This window comes from Micropterus salmoides, unplaced genomic scaffold (genome assembly GCF_014851395.1).
Source record: "Micropterus salmoides isolate LMB-PRFRI ecotype aquatic unplaced genomic scaffold, ASM1485139v1 Ms_hic_scaffold_20, whole genome shotgun sequence".
NCBI lineage: Eukaryota > Metazoa > Chordata > Actinopteri > Centrarchiformes > Centrarchidae > Micropterus > Micropterus salmoides.
Window position 1 is genome coordinate 21,183,673 of NW_024041151.1, and position 13,718 is coordinate 21,197,390.

Below are 13,718 nucleotides of genomic sequence, written 5' to 3' on the forward strand. Positions count from 1 at the left end.
TTGTCTGCTCTGTGTCATTACTACTACAGTATTACGTCTCGCACTGTACGAAAACATATGCTTCCATTGCCATTTTTTTCATGCCACCTCTTTAATGGGCCCCTATGTGCTTTGGTTGTTGGGCTGTCTTTGAATTCTGTTTCCTCAACCTGAAGTTTTCAGCTGCTTAATTATCATTTGTACCCAAACCAATTTAAACAGGACTTTCCTCGGGCGGCCCTGACAGTGTTGGAGCCCTATAGTAATAATAATAATAATAATCCTTATTTGTAGAGTACTTTTCAAAAACAAGTTACAAAGTGCTTTAACAAGTGTAAAGAATAATACAAAAAACAAGATAAGAGCATGAAAACATTGAAAAGACTAAAATACAGATTAATATAAAATTAGTAAAATACAATGAAATAAAAGGGATAAAATAAAGTCAAATAAGATCGGGAAAGGCTCTCCTATAAAAGTATGTTTTAAGAAGGGACTTAAAAGAGTTCACTGACTCAGCCGACCTGATTTCCTCAGGCAGGCTGTTCCAGAGCCTCGGGGCCCTGACAGCAAACGCTCTGTCCCCTTTAGTTTTCAGTCGAGACTCTGGAACAGACAGCAGACCTCTGCCAGAGGATCTCAAGGTATGTGCTGGTGTGTATGGGACTAAAAGGTCAGAAATATAACAAGGCGAGAGGCCATGAAGAGCTTTAAAAGTGATCAATAGAATTTTAAAGTCAATTCTAAAACATACTGGGAGCCAGTGTAATGAAGCTAAAATAGGAGTAATGTGGTCATATTTCTTTGTTCTGGTTAAAAGCCTGGCAGCTGAGTTCTGGACAGTCTGGAGTCGATCAATAGATTTTTGGGTTAAATAGGTGAAAAGGCTGTTGCAATAATCCAGGCGTGATGAGATGAAGGCGTGTAAAATGGTCTCGGTGTCCTTAAAAGTTAACATAGATCGAATTTTAGCTATATTTCTAAATTGATAAAAACATGAAGGCGAGAATTTATCCCATATGCCCACCGTCTGGATCATTACCCACCACAGTGTGTTGTTCTGCAGTCAAACTTGTGAAAAGAGGAGTTATAATCAGGGTCAATAAGTGTGATCAGCATACTTGCCATCCTCCAGACATCATAGCCTAAAATGGAACATCAAACCTAACCCCTTATTTGGGATGTTCCCCAGGAAACAATATATCAAACAGAGATTGTTTTCCTTCATTTTTATGAATGTATTGGGTACATTTTTGTAGAAATTAAACACCATAGGGTTTTTTTGAACATTCTGGTGAAATGTTCTGCACCAATTTATGGTGGAAATGTGTTTATGAAATTCAAAATATAAACAATTAATAAAATCTAAAGCAGTAATGCCTTCAGGCATTCTGTAGCTATTGCCTTTAAATATGTTTTTTTCCCCTGTAGATCAACTTTTTTCATTTAATAAAATCCCACACATGATTTAGTCCTTCCTCCTCTTTTGTGTCTTTGTTTGCTGAAATCATCTATTTAAATGTGCATGTGCCACCTTTTCACATCAATGATAAATTAATTTATTTTAATCCAGTTATGAACATCTTTCTGGATTTCTGCACATTCAAAACTTTCTGCACATTCAGAGTCTCTCCCACATATCTGTGTTCTCTGATGTCGAGAAAGAAGTCGTAATATTAGCGTCATCATTTAATTAGAATTTATAATATTTTTGCCTGTCCTATAGCTACTCTGTGCGCTGATACAAAACTAATAAAACACTTGTGATCAGGCAGAACTCTCACCACAGATTCGCACAAATCTTTACTTCAACACTTCAAACAACCCAAACACAAGAAAAGCGATCTAGTGTATGTGGTCCAATGCAGTGAGGAATGCGCCTGTATATTGGGGAAACTAAACAACCACTACACAAACGCATGGCTCACCACAGAAGGGCCAACTCCTCAGGTCAAGACTCTGCAGTTTACTTACATCTGAAGAACAAAGGACACTCGTTTGAGGACCACCAACTGCACATTTTAGACAGACAGGATGGATGGTTAGAAAGAGGTGTCAAGGAAGCCCCTTACACCCAGAAGCCGTCGCTTAACAGGGGTAGGGGGTCTACACCACCACTTGTCCCCCACTTACAATACTGTCCTTTCATCACTTCCTAGGAAACTTAACAAACGTTCACTTTTGGCCTCAGGTTAAATTGCAAACGATTGTCGTTCAGACTTGGCCTCAGTTGGCTCTAACAACCATAATGAATGTAGTTACAGCAGCCAGGAGCACTAACGAACCAGCGGTATCGATCATCTTGGCTAACAACTCCACGTAGGTTAAATAGTTGACTTTCCCTACCAGACAGTCAGAACTGAAGTAGTATCTTGGGTGAGGGACGAAATGTCTTTTAGTATCTTTAACCAAGTCCAGTTGCCCTTGATTTTTAACCTTCCTTGGATTCCTCGCTGCAGTTCTGCATAGGCCTGAACCCCCTCAGCCAGATCCTCACAAAGATACTGGCTCTGAAGTGGAACAACCACCATTTACCTCGTCTACATGAATGACATTAAGGTGTATGCCAGGAATGAGCAAGACATTGACTCATTGATCCACACTGCAGGATCCACAGCAATGACATCAGAATGTCATGTCATTCGGAAAAGAGGGGAAATGATCAGAAACCGAGGAGGTTGAACTACCAGAAGGCAACATTGGAGATGTTCAGGACACAACTACAAATACCTTGGGATCCTGCAGGCAAATGGAAACCATGAGGAGGCAGCTAGTCAGCCACAGTCAAATACCTACAAAGAGTAAGGCAGGTCCTTAAAAGTCATCTGAATGGGAAGAACAAGATCCAAGTCATATTAACACATACGCCCTGCCAGTCATCAGAAACTCTGCTGTTATAATAAAGTTGCCAAAGGAGCAGGCCACTGATATCAAGACAAGAAAGCTCCTCACAATGCCCAGAGGGTTTCACCCTGAGACTGTACACTAAGCTGAACGAGGGAGGCCGAGGGCTACTGACATTGTGTTGATCGACAAACAGCAGAAGAAGGCAGTGGTGATAGATGTAGCAATCCCAAACTTTAATAGGCAGGTGGTGACTTGCACCTCAACAGGCTTCTCCAGCGCTTCCTCTTTTTGAAGCACGCGGTTATCACCCAGCTGTAGATTTAGGCTGCCTGGATTTCCGTCAACATCCAACACGAGAAAGGCATCAAAAACTTTGGTCTGATGTAGTGCTGATCTGTTGAGAGAAAGAAAACATCAGGTATCATATTGTTAGATACTTTTTCCCTCTATCACCAAATCATGAATCTTCCAACAGTTAGAAATAATATAGTCCCTCTCTTTGCTCTAAACATTGACTAAACATTTGCCTACATTGTTTAATTTTGAGTAGATTAAAATATAGGCCTTTTACAAGAGCACTTGTTTGACTTTAAAATATACATACATATTTCACTACTTAGTTGTTAGATGATTTTGTCATTCTGAGGTCACTCTCTTACGTGGGCCCCAGCTCCTGTAGAAGATAATATATATAATGTTCTGACACCATAATACCTACAAAAAAAATACAACAGCAACTGTAGCTGTCAGATAAATGTAGCAAAAGAAAAGGAAAAAGCCCACTCTCTCTCCTCCAAAGCGTAACCTTTTATTATGGCAGATGTATCACTTTGAAAACACTAAACTTACCTAGTGGAGATCTGACTTTTGAACTTGAATTAAATGGACAGCCTTCCTACTGTAGTGCGCATGGCATATTGCCCCCTCTGAACCTTCTTCATGGCCACCTCCCACTCCACCATCATAAGGCCTTGAGCATCCCTGCAGAAGAGGAGGGCCTCTGCTTCTTCGCTTTGCTCCTCTGAAATTGAGGAGCACTTCTAAAAGACATTGTGAGTATAAGGGAGAAACTGCTCCCTCAACATGTGGCCCTCAGTTTTAACCTCCATCTTGCCATCGGAAATGGCGGCAACTTTATTATTTATGGTGGTGGCTGGCCATCAATCATATGGACTGCTCCACCACAGCCAACACACTTATGTATATGAGTATTAGGAGGCTTGAAAGAGGAACGGGTAGGCCTATGGATCACCCTCCCACGGTTCTGAACCACAGAAGTTCAACCATTATAATATGAAAAACAGTTTTACTGCCACTGTAACTTTTTAAAGTAATAATTCTGTAAATCTTGATTTTTACCATTAAAAGACAGATGCATGCTATGTTTGACTCTAAAGCGCAATCATTAGGGGAGAGCGACTGATTCAAAAGCCGTTGAGTGAAATCCTGTAGGCTGCGACTTTGGGCATTTTAACTGGTGTAACTGGGACACTGGGTATGCTTGTCTTCATAGAATTACAGTCCCCTCCAAAAGTATTGGAACGGTAAGGCAAATTCCTTTGTTTTTGTTGTTCACTGAAGACATTTGGGTTTAAGATCAAAAGATGAGACAAGAGTTCAGAATTTCCTTTTATTTCCTGGTATTCACATCTAGATGTGTTAAACAACTCAGAACATACCACCCTTTATTTGAACCCACCCATTTTTCAAGTGAGCGAAACTATTGGAACATGTGACTTACAGATGTTTCTTGTTGCCCAGGTGTTGCCTTTTAGGTTGATTGTCCGAACATTAAATAGCTCTGCAGGACTAGTCTAAGTTTTCATGCTTGGTTCAAACCTGTAAATACTGCATTTCCTGTTAAAGAGGATAAACCAACATGAAGACCAGAGAGCTGTCTATGGGAGAAAAGCAAGCCATTTTCAAGCTGAGAAAAGAAGGAAAATCGACCAGAGCCATCAGACAAACGTTGGGCATAGCAAGCACAACAATGTGTGCTGAATGTCCTGAAAAAGAAAGAAACTACTGGTGTACTGAGCAACAGACGTCCAACAGGTCAGCCAAGGAAAACAACAGTAGTTGATGACAGAAATATCGTGAGAGCTGTGAAGAAACTCCCAAAACATCAGTAAGTGACATCACCAACGACCTCCACAGTGCAGGGTGAAGGTATCACAATCCACTGTTCGAAGAAGACTCAGAGAGCAGAAATATAGAGGCCACACCACAAGATGCAAACCACTCATCAGCAGGAAGAATCAGAAGGCCAGATTGAAATTTGCAAAGAAGTACAGAGATGAGCCACAAAAGTTCTGGTACACAATCTTATGAACTGATGAGATCAAAATTAATCTCCACCAAAGTGATGGAAAGACCAAAGTGTGGAGAAAGAAAGGAACTGCTTATGATCCGAAGCATACAAGCTCATCTGTGAAGCATGCTGGAGGTAATGTCATGGCTTGGGCGTGCATGGCTGCTTCTGGTACGGGCTCATTAATATTTATTGATGATGTAACTGATGATGGTAGCAGCAGAATGAATTCAGAAGTGTACAGAAACATATTGTCTGCCAATTTACGGAGAAATGCATTGAAACTAATTGAGAGGAAGTTTATCATGCAGCAGGACAATGAGCCAAAGCACACTAACAACAAAACAAAGGACTTCATCAGGGGAAAAAAGTGGAAGGTTTTAGAGTGGCCAAGTCAATCAGCTGACCTTAACCCAATAGAGCATTTCACCTCCTTAAGAGGAGACTGAAGGGAGAAACACCCCGAAACAAACAAGAAGTTAAAGAAGCTGGTAAACCCGTAAATCACAAATGAAGAATGCAACAGTTTGGTGATGTCGATGGGTCGCAGGCTTGAGGCAGTTATTGCAAGCAAGGGTTATGCCACCAAATATTAAATGTTTAAGATTATTTGTTCCATTACTTTTGCTCACCTAAGAATGCTGTGGTCTAATACAAAGGGTGGTATGTCCTAATTTGTTTAAAACATCTAGATGTGAATACCTGGAAATAAAAGCTGAAATTCATCTTTTGATCTTAAACCCAAATGTCTTCAGTGAACAACAAAAACAAATGAATTTGCCTTACTGTTCCAATACTTTTGGAGGGGACAGTACATCAGACTGTGATGTGGGGGGGACACTGAGCGAGACTACAGAGTGGTGACTACAGACACAGAGAGGCAGCTACATCAGAGCCAAACCTTACCCTTAAATTTTTTTTTGCTGATCCAAAACATGATCTGTTTTTTGACTCAAAACCACAGAATGATTAGAACTTTGAGTTTTGTGATTTAACCCTAGAAATGAATATTAGGTTTTAGTTTGCAATAGAATTTTGTAGCTAAATACAATATTCGAATAACCTGTAGTTGCACGAAACAGGTACAAATCTCAAGTGGTGAGTGTCGATTTGGCGAGAGTATTCCTCATCTAGAGTCACTTTAGCGACGTCATTTCTGATAGCTTTGCCTGTCCTCAAACTGCCAGGAAGGAGACTTGGTTGGTCTTTCACGGCGAACACACACACTTGGAGTGGCAGGGACCGAGAGTATGGTGTCTCTGGTTGACTCCCAAGAATTTTTCATAGATTAATTCTGTAAATAAACACAGAAAAAGTTATGCCAATACTGTTACTGTTAAATTTTTTGTTTTGTCCACAACCCAAATTCAGTTTACAGTCATAGAGAAGTAAAGAAACCAAACATATTCACATTTGAGAAGCTGGAATCAAAGAATTTGTCTATTTTTCTTAAAAAATGTTTTAACTGCCAAAGTTGAAATAGCTAGCCAGCTACAAGCCTGAGGGTGGGAGCGCGAGAAGTCAGAAGTCAGTCTCACTTTGGTCCCACAAACCCAAGCAGATAGAACAGGACTGGTGGGGGTTTGTAGTCATCATGGGCGAAGCACAGGAGGCGCACAACTTGGAAGAAATTATGTGTAGGAAAAAAAAACTTCTGCAGCACCTTTAACAGTCTACATAAAACTGGAAAGGTGATAATCCTTTTTCCAAAGGCAGTAAAAGAGAGAGAGGAGCATTGCCTGTGCTAATCCCTGATAGGGTGGTGAGTGCAAATTTCTTTTTTCTCAGGTGCCGAGGGCAAAGCCTCCAGAGGCTGAACCAATAGCGAAGCCCTGTTAGAGGGGAGCAGGTATGAAATAGAACAGATATTTGCTATATAGCAGAACCCTTAAAAAAGCATAAAATCTGTTTATATATATATAAGGTTGCTTCACTAATTTTAGGCTAAGCATTGAACATAATTTATGATGCATTCTCTGCTTTTATGTTTTTTTCCTCTTCATAATGTAGTTAAATCACTTTAATAATAGTTTAACGATTTCGTTTTAAGCTTCAACACTAAACATCATTTTTGTGGTCCCTCGCTTCACTGTCTGCAGCCGTCAAACTTTGGCTGTATAGCTGTCTCGTCTGTGTCATTGCATTGTAAGGCCACACGATGGCAGCACCAATCACCTCTCTCTCTCTACCCTCTCTCTCTCTCCCCTCTCTCTCTCTCTCGCTCTCTCTCACCTCTCTCTCTCTTCGTCTCTCTCAATGGCACGAGGCGACTGTCGCCCAGTGTCACTCATCTGCGGCTCGCGCATATCGGACTCTCTGGGCATGTGGGATTCCCCCCCCCCGCCCTTTTACTTCTTCGTAATTTCAGCCGGGGCATGAGCGCCACTAATACGCACTGGGGCATCTGTTTCGGAGGAGCGGAGGCGAGGAGCCCGGCACAGGTGAGCGTGTTATATGAAATGTTATTTTAAAAGTTTGACACACAGAAGAAAGGAAGGTAGAAGAAATGTTGTAAGAATTTCAACTTATTGGATGTTACAGGGCGATATTTTGCTGCGTCGAGTTGAACTTGAAACACACATCATGATAAGGACAGTTTAATTAAGTAAAGTCTACAGAGAACTCAAACCCGAATTAGTCTATTTTCTCTGATTATTATTATAAAAGAGACAGGTCACTGTGTGTCTCCAACCAAGAGTTCTGCATTTATCTAATAGCATTTCACATTCATATTTATTTCACATTTCACATTTATTTATTGACACTGATATGGCAGCTGATACTTTGAGTGAGTATTATTTTAGTCTCCATCCTCCTCCTTGCTTAATCTGTAGTCATGAAATGATCATTAGCTTACTACTATTTGTCATACAGTTTTGATAATGGTCATTTATGTATACCTACTCACATTTAATCTTCATTTGATGGACATGTACCTCTTTAAATTTGCTGATATCCCCAATTTCACCACTTGTAATGCTCCTATATGTTTTCCATAAACACAAATAATTTATTCCAGACATTTTATACATGTGGATACATAATGGCTGGGTTTTACAAAGAAAATGTGAATTAGTGCACAGGAACAGACGTTAATGGGCTACAGGCAAATGACTATTCATTTAGACAGAAACATGTTTGTTATTTTTAGTACAAATTCAAAGAAACTTGGCCCCAGAGTAATTGCTTAAACTTTGGTTGAACTTTAGGTCTTATGACTTAGTTTATGAGAGTAGGCCCTACGTCTGAGCGTATGGATGGGTAGCCTAAACAGACAGTCGATGTGTGCAATAGAAAGAAGAGGGACAAGAGGAGGACAGTTCAGGGGCATCTGTCCAGGCACTCTTGGGTGTGATAGCCTGCTAAGACACCCATGAAAAGATTAGGAAGACTTTGTTTTACGTCAACGTCTCCAAAAATGTTTTCAGGCTGTCAGGACACATGAAAAGGTCTGCTGTTGTTCAATTATACCGAACAGAGTGAACTGATTGCTGACATTTCAATGCAGACCTACTGCAATTTCTCCATCCTTTTTATTTTTTTTACAGTATAGTTTGTCTATTAGGAAAATGAACCACACGCACACTTATTACTGTATCCACACCGAAGGTCATGTGCACACACACACACACACACACACACACACACACACACACACACACACACACACACACACACACACACACACAGAGGCCTCCTATTGATGCAATTGCACTTCAGCAGTGGAAAGCTACTGCTGCTGCTGTATATTTGGCTGCTTTTCACGCTTTTAATTGACTGTAAACATTGTAATAATACTATACAACAGTAAGATAACTGCTCAGATACACTGTAGATTGTATTGTTTACACTATGTGAGCATCTGTGTGTGTTTTGAGTGTGAGATAAAGAGAGGGATCAGCGATTTCTAATTTAGACAAATGTGAAAACAGCATAATGAGTAGAAGTAGATTGACTTTTAAATATTGTAGTATTCTAGTAAGTAAAGCAATACAAATCAGGTGGCAAGCGCAGGAAACATCTAGTAAGTAAAGGAACCAAGTCTGATGATGTGTTTTCAAGCTTTTTAAAATTCTTATCCTGAACCACAGGTAATCTATCCTAAACCTGCCCAATGCTAATTTACTGAAAACAAAGGTTGAGTTTTTCTGGTCTCAGTGAGGTACAACTCTGTACCCTGTTTTTTTGAGAGTGTATGAGCTTATGATTCTGTTTGACAAACCTAAACATTTTATCTCCAATTTACACAATTACATGTCACACAGTCCTGTAGTAGTGAGCAGAGATATGGAGATAGACAAGATGATGGACCAACACAGATTAACAATGCTAGAAATGAGCAAGTGCAAGAAAAAGCAGATTATGTGTCGCAGATAGGAATAATATTACAGTTTTTCTCAGTCGCTTTGGTACATTTCTCAGATCAGAATTGAAATTCTCAAAATTACTTGTAAACCCTCCATATCACTTGTACACATAATATGTCATTCTTTGACACATTCATGCAAATGATTATGTGCAATTGTCTGCTGTGTCATTATCAATGGCTTATTTCATGTTTCATAGTCTTACCCCCCAAAACATCAAAGCACAAGCTCATTGCATAAGTCACTGCATGCAAAATGGTTGAACACACTGTCACAATCTGTCAAGCATATTTTCTATACAAGTCTATTAGACATTTTATTTTTTGTAAATATCCTGAATTGATGAAGATATCCGTTGTGATTTGGATGAGAATCTGTGGCCCGACAGACAGGGACATCAGACTAAGAGGTGTTTCCTATGTTTACATTTCTAATTTTGTAATTGTTTCAGTTGTGCTCTGCAGTGCTGTAAAACAGTCTTTTTCTTTTCTGTTTCACAATGACGTGCTCTGTCAGCAAATTACAGTACAAACAGGAAAAGCGTAACTGTGAATCCTGTCCAATCTCTTGCAATGTAAAACTTTGTACTGGTGAAACTGATACACGCCATACTGAAAAAGTGTGCATTGTGCATTTTGCATCATTTTCATCCAAACCTTAGCCAAAGTTTATATCAGAAAATACATCCAGAGGACACTGTTATATTGACTAACAGGCTAAACATTTTGACCATCTTGTTTGTAAACAATGACACAAAGACTTCGCTGGATTTACTTTTGAGAGATATACTAAGGATCTTGAGCAAGTTACGGGCTTTTTCATGGTTATTTTACATAACTATGATCTTTTTCCTAACATTTAACATTCCGTATTTGTCATTACTGAAGTAAGTAGTATGTGTAATATTGTCCAATATTGATGTTCTAGTCTGGCGTCTGGCGATAGGGTTGGAAGACAAAACATTTCTACAAAATGCCATCAGCATGAATTAGACATTTTCACCTCTCAATGTCAAAACAGGTAACTACTGGGTTTAGGTAACTCGAAGTTAGGCAAAAACACACCCTTACTATACATCGTCTTGTCGAGTTTCTCTGTTTTCTCACTTTCTTTTTGCAATTCTCTAAATCAAACTGGTGGGAAATGTATTTCTTCTTGTCAAAGCAGAATATTAATAATTAACAATTTAAATTTTGCATGGTAGGAGATCATTTTGTGAGATTTCCTCCAGCATGTTTTTATTAAGTTTGAGGTAAGTCTGGATATAATGGACATTTGGCTAGGCAAATGGCAGAAGTGGACAGTGGATTTAAGGTCTCATTCACTGATCTCACTTGAAATATTTGCCATTTCAGTGTTATGTAATCAAACATGAGAACCCACAGTCTACTCCTTCTGTTCTGATTGTTTACCTGTAGAAAGTATTACAGATATTAAGGAGGGATGACTTATATTTAGTTAGACTGGAACATGTCTAAGCGATCACGCAGGATGCAGCATTTTCAAACAAGGCTGATACAGTAGTGTCATCCAATAGTAATTCCCTAGGCCATTGTTTAAGTCCACTCTCTGGTAATAAATCACTTTCATTGCTTTCCCTTGACATGGCTCCTATTCTCAGAAAATCTTGTCCAAACCAGCATTAGCTTGCCAACATCTTTTGGCTTGTCCACATGTACAAAACATATTATATGGCATCCACACTGTGTAATCCTTTAAACACTCAGCAGTGGTCCTATTCAGCATTGAGAATAAGAACCAACAGAACCTCATCACTCATCATCCCTGAAGTTTTTTCCCCCAGGAATGAACAGATGAACAGAGAATGAACAGCCCCAATTACCTAACCTCTGGCAGCATCTGGGAAGGCAATTTGTAAAAATCCATTGTATTCATTCACCGTTATTAGACAATTTATTGTGTCAAAAGTTGAAGCTGGATAAATCTGATTTTGATGATCTAAGACTGTAATAACCACTCCTGCCTCATCCAAAAATTGTAACCCTAAGCAAGGCACAACTCCAACACTGGCTAGCAGCCATGAGCAGACTGATCGTCCTGGCCAGTTTTCAGGTATGAGCATCAGTAAATGAATCAGGCAGGTGACACAAACTGCAGAGAGATAGTGAATGTACGCAAGTAACCTGCCCCCTAGCTAATGAAGATTAAACAGTGTATTAGCAATGTGTTTTTTTTGGTCCCTGGTCTCTGCCTTTACCATAAACAGTTAACTTCTTGTCTCTGCTATCGCCTACTGTGCTGTCCTTATTAGCCGCTCCCTGTAGACATTTAGGAGAGAGCCACCGCCTTCAGGCTAATTTTAGGCCATCTGTACCAACTCCAACTCATTAGCCTGATTCCTAGGGCTAGCCAGGCCTCATTCATTATCAATGTCACCTCACCCAAAGCAACACATCGATCTATACTTTTTGCTTCTTGGTTATCAATAGAGATAAGTTATCATATGGGCAGTAGTAAATTCAACACAGGACTGTCAACACTGACATAAGCTTGTCGCTTTGTTTTGGTCCTCTTGCGGACACAGTATAAAAATACATTTTGTTAAGGATATTAACCCAGTTTTTCTTTACATTTGTGCCACTCACCCAGACTCTTCTGTCCTTTCCTGTTATTCCAGGTTTGTCTAAACGCAGTCAGCATCGTTGAAGATATCAGGGCTCATTAGGAAGCCATTTGCAGCTGTTTATTTTTTCCCAGCATGAAAAAACAACGAGTGACTGACTCACCCACTGAGAAACCCAGAACTACACCTACACCTGAACAAGTGTGCTACTGCTCTGCAGTGTACAGAGGAGGAATGCAAGGTTGTTAAAGCAATATTCTTGCAAGTCAGAACGTTGTGTAACATGTCCAATTTGTTTTCACTGACATGACAGCTGCTTTTACATCGCTTTTACACTCCAAAAAGTGAGTTCGGATAGTATCAACTGATTCATAGTTTCGAAGAGCAACAGTCATAAAGTAAGCAAAGATTCACTAGTCCCCTCTTCTCAAATACATTTACTGTTCTCGGTTTCCTGACATTTTAGACTAATTAAGTAAAAGAAAATGTGAATCACCAGCAGTTGCATCCTTAGTGCAATGAATACAGTGAAATACGAGATTTGTACCAACTTAGTGAACAGGGGTTTCCGACTTTACTAATAAATAACAGTGCAGTGTTGTCAAGAAGTGAGCAGACGTTTCTACGATTGACATTGTGGACAGCCAATGAGTGGAGCCTTCGAATTCTCAAGGCAAACAGCTGTTTAATGGTGAATAAGCATAAGGCATTCTGCAGACACTCTGAAGCTGTGCTGTGCTGCTGGCATTTACTGAACCCCTGTGTCAGAAAATCTCCAAGCTACATCCTTGTCTGTTCAGCGGTGATTCTCTAGTTGTTTGACGCTTCTTTGACATTCTCTGACCTCCTTGTATTTGAGCACACGCTGGGTTTCCTTTACACGGGGCTTTTGGGCTCAGTGATCTATAAAAGCCAAAATGTATCAAAGCAGCGAGCAAACCCACCACACTGGTTTAATTGTTTGTTTAGGGCAGCTAGAATAAAATTTCAAGTTTGTAAGTCATTGTAGTATTGTATTTCTGCCACAAGTCACGTAATGAAAGAAGCAGGTAAAAGCAAGACATGGTTGGGTTTCTTTCTAGAGAAACAACGAAGATGTTCCCTTTTTTTGAGCTTGTACATGAGTTGAATGAGACCTTTTATTCTGTGAGATGTGGTAACGTTACTCAGGCAAAGTGTGCTGCATGTCCATCGCTTCACTGGTGCTGGACAAAACTTACAGATAACAATTTTCAGTTAAATATTATCAAAGTGGAATTTTATGTGTAGACAGGAGTTTTATTTGAATAGTTTGACTTACGGATGCTGGAATTGAGGCCATGCAAAGCATCAAGTTAACCATTATACAGTCCCTTCCAAAAGTATATCAAATATTCCTTTGTTTTTGTTGTTCACTGAAGACATTTGGTTTTAAGATCAAAAGATGAGTATGAGACAAGAGTTCAGAATTTCCACTTTTATTTCCTGGTATTCACATCTAGATGTGTTAAACAACTCAGGACATACCACCCTTTGTTTGAACCCACCCATTTTTCAAGTGAGCAAAACTATTGGAACATGTGACTTACAGATGTTTCTTGTTGCCCAGGTGTTGCCTTTTAGGTTGATTGTCCGAACATTAAATAGCTCT

At 39.7% G+C, this 13,718-nt stretch overlaps 1 protein-coding gene across 1 annotated transcript in view; it reads left to right on the forward strand.

The window, feature by feature from the left end:
• The first annotated feature begins 7,448 nt into the window (after positions 1 to 7,448).
• Positions 7,449 to 13,718, forward strand: part of si:dkey-247m21.3 (5-hydroxytryptamine receptor 4) — a 68,916-nt gene continuing 62,646 nt past the window's right edge. The window contains exon 1 of the mRNA XM_038734588.1: positions 7,449 to 7,578. The gene's annotated coding sequence lies outside the window, so the exon portion shown is untranslated. The remainder of the gene's footprint in view (positions 7,579 to 13,718) is intronic.